Source organism: Corapipo altera, unplaced genomic scaffold (genome assembly GCF_003945725.1).
Source record: "Corapipo altera isolate COAL_440 unplaced genomic scaffold, ASM394572v1 61443, whole genome shotgun sequence".
NCBI lineage: Eukaryota > Metazoa > Chordata > Aves > Passeriformes > Pipridae > Corapipo > Corapipo altera.
Genome location: NW_020885378.1, coordinates 988 through 9,336, shown reverse-complemented (window position 1 = coordinate 9,336; position 8,349 = coordinate 988). Strand labels below are relative to the sequence as shown.

General features: G+C 43.6%; 1 pseudogene across 1 annotated transcript; it reads right to left on the bottom strand.

The window, feature by feature from the left end:
• Positions 1–502: 502 nt before the first annotated feature.
• Positions 503–7,212, bottom strand: LOC113940446 (annotated as a pseudogene). Its single transcript, XR_003525441.1, has one exon. The product of XR_003525441.1 is annotated as an NADH-ubiquinone oxidoreductase chain 2-like (transcript).
• Between the last annotated feature and the right edge of the window lie 1,137 nt (positions 7,213–8,349).

Sequence of the window (8,349 nt, the reverse complement as noted above, 5' to 3'; positions counted from 1 at the left end):
ATAAGGTAAAAGGCCTAGTAAGTTAATTGTTAATAGTATGATTATTAGTGACAGTAGGATTAGGGCTCATTTATGTCCTTTTTTGTTTAGGGGGGTTATTAGCTGTTTTGTGATTAGATGGAAGAATCAGAGCTGAAGAGTTAAGAGGCGATTTGTAATTCATCGGCTGCCGGGGGAGGGGAATAGAAGTGCTGGAAATAGCAGTGAGATGAGGATAAGAGGGATTCCAAGGAGAGAGGGACTTATGAATTGATCGAAGAAGCTTAGGTTCATGGTCAGTTTCAGGAGGAAGTTTTTATGGGAGTTAATATTTTGTTGGAAGGTGAGTTAGTTGAGGTAAATAATAGGAGCTTGGGTTGAAGAATGAGGGAGAAAATATATCATGAGGTGAGTATAATAAAGAGTCATGGTGCTGGGTTTAATTGGGGCATATCATTAAGGAGGGGGAATGGTCCTCTTTCTCTAGCTTAAAAGGCTAGTGCTGGTTCATAGCTTCTTAATGATTAGGAAGTTAGAAGTGAAGATCAGTTTTCGAAATGTGCTAGAGGGGCTGATTCTACTACGATGGGTATGAAGCTATGGTTGGCTCCACAGATTTCTGAGCATTGGCCATAAAAGACTCCAGGGCGGGTTGTGATGAAGGAAGTTTGGTTCAATCGTCCAGGAATTGCATCGGTTTTTACACCAAGGCTGGGTACGGCTCAGGAGTGGAGGACATCGTCAGCTGTAACAATAATTCGGATTGGGGATTCTATTGGGATTACAATACGGTTATCGACCTCTAGAAGGCGGAAGTGGCCAAGTGGTAGGTCTGAAGTTGGTAGTATGTAGGAGTCAAAAGATAGGTCTTTAAAGTCTGTGTATTCGTAGGATCAATATCATTGATGTCCAATAGCTTTAAGGGTGAGGTCGGGTTCGTCAATTTCGTCTATTATATAGAGGATTTGGAGGGATGGGAGGGCTAACATGACTAGGACAATAGCGGGCAGGATTGTTCAAACAAGTTCTACTTCTTGTGCGTCTACGGTGTTAGAGGATAGTTTTTCTATAAGTATGAGAGCTAGGAGATATAGGACTAGGCTGCAAATGGCTAGGGCAACTATTAATGCATGGTCGTGGAATTCGATAAGTTCTTCTATAATAGGTGATGAGGCGTCTTGAAAACCAAGTTGAGAATGGTTGGCCATGGGGTAAGGGATGGGGTGTACTGGGTTTTCACCTGTGATTTAGTCTTGACAAGGCTATGTAATGGCTTTACTAACAACCCATAAGAAAGAAGCATGAGTGGTTTAATGCGGTTGGCTTGAAACCAGCTTATGAGGGTTCGACTCCTTCCTTTCTTGTACTTGAACAAAAGCTGGTTCTTCGAAGGTGTGGTAAGGGGGAGGGCAGCCGTGAATTCATTCGATGTTTGTAGAGGTTAGTTCTGGCTGCGTTACTTTTCGTTTGGATGCGAAGGCTTCTCAGATAATGAATATTAATATAATTACAGCGATTATGGAAATGAGGGAGCCGATGGAAGATAGAGTGTTTCATAGGGTGTAAGCGTCTGGATAATCTGAATATCGTCGTGGTATTCCAGCTAGACCTAGGAAATGTTGTGGAAAAAATGTGAGGTTTACTCCGAAGAATATGATTCCGAAATGGGCTTTGGCTCATGTGGGGTGGAGGGTATAACCAGTGAACAGTGGAAATCAGTGTGTGAAGCCAGCTAGGATAGCAAATACTGCTCCTATAGATAATACATAGTGGAAGTGTGCGACTACGTAATAGGTATCATGTAAAGCAATGTCTAGGGAGGAGTTAGCTAGGACGATTCCTGTTAGTCCTCCAATGGTGAAAAGGAAGATAAAGCCTAAGGCTCATAGCATGGGTGGGTCTCATTTGATAGTACCTCCATGCAGGGTGGCTAGTCAACTGAAGACTTTGATACCAGTGGGGATTGCAATGATTATGGTAGCGGATGTAAAGTAAGCTCGAGTGTCTACGTCTATTCCAACTGTGAATATGTGATGGGCTCATACAATGAAGCCTAAGAAGCCAATAGATAGTATGGCTCAGACTATGCCTATGTAGCCGAAGGGTTCTTTTTTGCCAGCGTAGTAAGCTACGACGTGGGAGATAATTCCGAACCCTGGTAGGATGAGGATGTAGACTTCTGGATGTCCGAAGAATCAGAATAAGTGTTGGTATAAGATTGGGTCTCCACCTCCTGCAGGATCGAAGAATGTAGTGTTTAGATTTCGGTCTGTTAGGAGCATTGTAATGCCAGCGGCAAGGACTGGTAGGGAGAGGAGAAGTAAGACGGCGGTGATTAAAACAGATCAGACAAATAAGGGGGTTTGGTATTGTGAGAGGGCGGGTGGTTTTATGTTGATTGCTGTAGTGATAAAGTTGATGGCTCCAAGGATGGAAGAAACACCTGCCAGGTGTAGGGAGAAGATGGCGAGGTCTACTGATGCCCCGGCGTGAGCAAGATTGCCGGCTAGGGGTGGGTATACAGTTCATCCTGTTCCGACTCCGGCTTCTACTGTGGAGGATGCTAAGAGTAGTAGAAAAGATGGGGGAAGGAGTCAGAAGCTCATGTTGTTTATTCGGGGGAATGCTATGTCGGGGGCGCCAATTATTAGGGGGACTAGTCAGTTGCCGAACCCCCCAATTATGATGGGTATTACTATAAAGAAAATTATGACAAAGGCATGTGCGGTGACGATTACATTATAGATTTGGTCATCGCCTAAAAGGGTTCCTGGTTGTCCTAGCTCTGCTCGGATGAGGAGGCTTAGGGCTGTACCAATTATGCCTGCTCATGCACCGAAAATAAGGTAGAGTGTGCCAATGTCTTTGTGGTTGGTGGAGAATAGTCAGCGGTTGATGAAAGTCATAGGTAAGATGGCTGAATGTTAAAGCGTTAGGCTGTAGTCCTTTTTACAGAGGTTTGATTCCTCTTCTTATCGATTCTGTAGTGAAATTCATGTTGAGTTGCAAGCTCATTGATGTGCATTGAATGTGCACCAGGATCTGGTAGGCAGAAGCCTGTTGGCTAGGGCATTTAGCTGTTAACTAAAGTTTTATGGGATCGAAGCCCATCTGCCTAGGGGAAGGTTCTAGCTTAGTTAAAGCATCTGAGTTGCAATCAGGGGATGTAGGTTAGTATCCTGCGGACCTTAGCAGAAACTAAGAGGGATAAGCTCTTATTTAAGGCTTTGAAGGCCTTTGGTTTAAATAACCTAAGTTTCTAAGGGATTGTAAGTACTGTGGGAGATAGTGGCAGGAGCATGATTGATAAGGTGGTAAAGGTTGTAGCTAGGATGTTAGTTGACTTGTTAGTTTGTCACTGTTTTATGTAGTTAGTGGAGTTTGGGGGTAGTGTGATAGTTGCGCAATAGGCAAGACGAAGATAGAAGAAAAGCCCGAGTAAGGAGAGAAGGGTAATAGTTGTAGCGACCATAGTCAGTTCTTGTTTAGTTAGTTCTTGAATAATAAGTCATTTAGGCAGGAATCCTGTTAGGGGCGGGAGACCTGCGAGGGAGAGAAGGGCGAGTATAAGAATTGTGGTTAATGAGGGAATTTTGGTTCATGCTGTCATTATAGTGGATAGTTTTAAGGAATTGGTTATGTTGAGAATGAAAAAGATAGCGGAGGTTGTTATAGTATATAAATAAAAGGTAATTAAAGTGAGGTTAGGGTCGTAGATAAGGATAATGGCTATTCATCCTAGGTGTGCAATGGATGAGAAGGCTAGGATTTTGCGAGTTTGCGTTTGATTTAGTCCTATTCAACCACCTAGGGCTGTGGAAGCGATAGCTATTGAGGATAGGAGGATGGGGTTGAGTGAAGGGGATGTTAGGTAGAGAAGGGTAATGGGAGGAAATTTTATCACTGTGGCTAGTAAGAGGCATGTTATTAGGGTTGAACCTTGAAGGACCTCTGGAAATCAGAAATGGAATGGGACTAAGCCTAGTTTGATTGAAATTGCAATTGTTAATAGCATGCATGATATAGGGTGGGTTAATTGGGTAATGTCTCATTGGCCTGAGAATCATGCGTTGGTTATGCTAGAGAATAGGAGCAGTGTGGATGCAGTTGCTTGAGTAAGGAAATATTTGGTGGAAGCTTCAATGGCTCGTGGATGATGGCTTTTTGAAATTAAGGGAAGAATGGCTAAAGTGTTGATTTCTAGGCCGACTCATGCTATTGCTCAGTGACTACTTGAGGTTGTAATAGAGGTTCCTAGGAGTAGGCTTATTGTAGAGATTAATTTAGCTTGAGGATTCATTAGTAAAGGAAGGGGTTGAACCATCATTTTCGGGGTATGGGCCCGATAGCTTAATTAGCTGACCTTACTAGAAGATAATATAAAGGGAGTATAGAGGATTTTGATTCCTTTAGTGTGGGTTCAATTCCCACTTTTCTAAGACTAGGAAATGAGAGGGCTGGTATACCTCTATGTTCACTTTATCATAGTGGCCCTTTTAGATTCAGGCACATTTCCGAGGAGGGTCTTAGGTAGGGGGGTAAGCCTGCATAGGAGATAGGGAAGCTAGTATGTCATAGGCATAAGGCTAGCGTTAGGGGTAGGAAGTTTTTTCAAAGCAAGTGTATGAGTTGATCGTAGCGGAATCGAGGGTAGGAGGCGCGAATTCATAGGAAGCCTGCGGAGAGGAGAAGGGTTTTGGTTGCTAGAGTCATGGGGAAGAGTTCTTGGGGGAGGTTAAGTGAGCTGGGGTTTAGAAATAAGATGGTTGTGAGAGTGTTTATCAGTATAATGTTGGCGTATTCAGCTAGGAAGAACAGGGCAAATGGCCCTGCAGCATATTCTACATTAAATCCTGAGACGAGTTCAGATTCTCCCTCTGTTAAGTCAAAGGGGGCACGGTTTGTTTCAGCAAGCGAGGAGATGTATCACATTATTGCTAGAGGTCAAGAGGAAAAAATGAGGTAGAGAGGCTCTTGGGTTGTAGTAAGGGTACTTAGAGTGTAATTTCCGCATAGAATGATTACGGATAGAAGGATAATGGCCAGGGTGACTTCGTATGAGATAGTTTGTGCAACTGCCCGCAGGGCACCAATTAAGGCATACTTTGAATTGGATGCTCATCCTGATCATAGAATAGAGTAGACTGCTAGACTGGAGAGGGCTAGAAGAAAGAGTATGCCAAGGTTTAGGTCAGTGAGGGGGAAGGGTAGAGGGAGAGGTGTTCAGATTGTGATTGCTAGGAGAAGGGCTAAGATGGGAGTGGCTATAAATAAATAGGGAGATGAAGTTGATGGGCGGATTGGTTCTTTGATGAATAGTTTTACGCCATCTGCTATGGGTTGTAAAAGACCAAATGGTCCTACAATGTTGGGCCCTTTTCGGGCTTGTATGTAGCTTAGGACTTTACGTTCAACTAGAGTGAGGAATGCTACGGCGATGAGAATGGGTAGGGCATAGGATAACGATATAATGAGGTGGGTCAGAGTAGGGTGAGTTGTCATATGTTTTATGTGGAGCTAGGGAGAGGATTTGAACCTCTGGGTAAAGGGCTTAAGCCTTTTGCATTTACCGAGCTCTGCCACGCTAGCGGTCCTTTTCTAGGAGAAGGGGGAAAATGTGGTAGAGCCTTTGGTAATTTAGTTAGGTTCATTACTGGAGGCGAAGGCGTGCTTGAGGTATAGGCCTTACTTCTTCGGTCCTTTCGTACTAGAAGGAGTTATAGCATAGATAGAAACCGACCTGGATTACTCCGGTCTGAACTCAGATCACGTAGGACTGTTAATCGTTGAACAAACGAACCCTTGGTAGCGGTTGCACCACCAGGATGTCCTGATCCAACATCGAGGTCGTAAACCTCCTTGTCGATGGGGGCTCTTGAAGGAGATTGCGCTGTTATCCCTGGGGTAGCTATGTTCATTGGTCAATTATATTGGGTCTGGTTACTATTAGTACGTTGATGAGTTGTTCTTGGTTAAGATGGGTTGTCTGGTTTTTGGAGGTTATGTTAATCTCCAAGGTCGCCCCAACCAAAAAATGCATGCCAATGTTATCCTGGAGGAGTGGGTCCTGTGGAGAGGGGTTGTTTATGGGAGTGGCTGCAGATTTTAAAGTTCCACAGGGTCTTCTTGTCTTATGAGATTATTCCTGCTTTTGCACAAGAAGATCAATTTCACTGATTATCTGTAGGAGACAGCTAAGACCTCGTTGGACCATTCATACAGGTCCCGATTTATGGGACAATTGATTGCGCTACCTTTGCACGGTTAGGATACCGCGGCCGTTGAACGTATTGTCACTGGGCAGGCTTCACCTTCAATACTTGGTTTGCTAAAGGCTATGTTTTTGGTAAACAGTCGGGCCTTGAATTTGCCGAGTTCCTTTTACAGATTTTAATCGTTCTCTGAGAGGCGCTCCGTAGGTGGGTTAACAAAGTTTTTGATACAGTGCCTTGTTAGGTTTAGAAAGTATCTTATGGTTTGTTAATAATATTGTGATGTAAACTTGCGCCGTAGAGGGGATCCCTAGTTACTTATTTTAGCATAAGTTCTCTTATTAATTATAAGTTGGCCTATTAGTAGGGGAGGGAGTCATAAGAGGGTTTAGGATTTTTAAGTAAAGAGCTTTGACGCACTCTTTGATGGTGGCTGCTCGAAGGCCCACAGGTAAGGTATAAATTTAATTTATCCGCTGGGGGAGAGTGTATTCTTTTTTAAAGGAGCTGTACCTCCTTTAAATAGCCCTTAATTCGCTTCATGGAGGTTGAGTGAAGTCCTGGGAGGTGAATTAAGAGGGAACTAAGATTCATTTCATAGGCAACCAGCTATCACCCAGCTCGGTTGGCTTTTCACCTCTACTAACGAGTCATCCCACTCTTTTGCAACAGAGACGGGTTTGCTCAATAAATAACTGCTCGTGAGTAGCTCGCTTGGGTTTCGGGGTGGCAAGCTTAAATTAGCATTTTGCTTGAGAAATTCTTGCTAAATCATGATGCAAAAGGTACAAGGGTTGATCTTTGCTATTTTGTGCTTGGTTTGTCACTGTTATTTCATCTTTCCCTTACGGTACGTGGTCTCTATCGCGTCTTTGAATCTACCTTTCTATCGCCGATACTAGGTTGAATGAGAAAATGCTTTGATTTAATGGGTAGTATTGGGTTGGTTTGTATGGTGATTGGTGGAAGAGCTAGAGTTGGGCTTCAAGGCGATCTGATATGGGACAGATATCTTTCAGGTGTAAGCTGAATGCTTTTGTTATAGCTACGTCTTGGTAGACTAAGTGCACCTTCCGGTACACTTACCTTGTTACGACTTGCCTCGTCTTTAGCTTGAAGGCTTATTATGAATAAAATTGATTATAGCTTGTGAAGAGGGTGACGGGCGGTATGTACGTGCTTCAGAGCCAGCTTAAAGAAGGCATAATTATCCTACTTTACTGCTAAATCCGCCTTTTAGGAGTGGTTTCACAGTCCTTGTCGTGAGTTTTCTATCATAGAAAATGTAGCCCATTTCTACCATCCCATGAGCTATACCTTGACCTGTCTTGCTAGCGGGGTAGTGCTGTTGTGCTCACTGTTAGGCCCTCAGTTTAGGGGTGAGCTGACGACGGCGGTATATAGGCTGATTTGGCTAGAGGTGGTTGGGTGTATCGTGGGTTATCGATTACAGAACAGGCTCCTCTAGGTGGGTTTGGAGCACCGCCAAGTCCTTAGAGTTTTAAGCGTTAGTGCTCGTAGTTCTCAGGCGGATGCTTGGGTGATGAAAGCATCAGGATTTAGGGCCAGGCATAGTGGGGTATCTAATCCCAGTTTGTGTCCTGGCTTTCGTGGAGGTCTTGTTGATCATAAGGCTAAGATCATTTTTATGGGAATATTAGGTACATCTTGTGCTTATAACAGCTTGGTTGTATTTCAATCTTAGTTGAAGTGATAGGGAAAAACCACTCTTTACGCCGTATGAAGTTAATTTGGGTTTCTTGTGTGACCGCGGTGGCTGGCACAAGATTTACCAACCCTGGAGAATTGCTTTAACTAAGTCAAGTTTACACTTATAGCTTAATGTTAATTACTGCTGAATACCCGTGGGGGTGTGGCTTGGCAAGGCGTTTTGGGCTACGGTTAAGGTGGTGAGCCTGATGCCTGCTCCTGCTGCCTTTTTAAGGTTTTAAGGGCATTTTCACTGGGATGCGGATACTTGCATGTATATATCTAGCAAGAACTAACTGTAAGGTTAGGACTAAGTCTTTTTGTCCTTGGGTACGTGTGGTAGCCGTCTTAACATCTTCAGTGTTATGCTTTATTGTAAGCTACAGGGACTAGTTGCTGTTGATATGTTGTTTTAGTTTGTAGGGTAGTTGATGTTGATTTAGGTCTG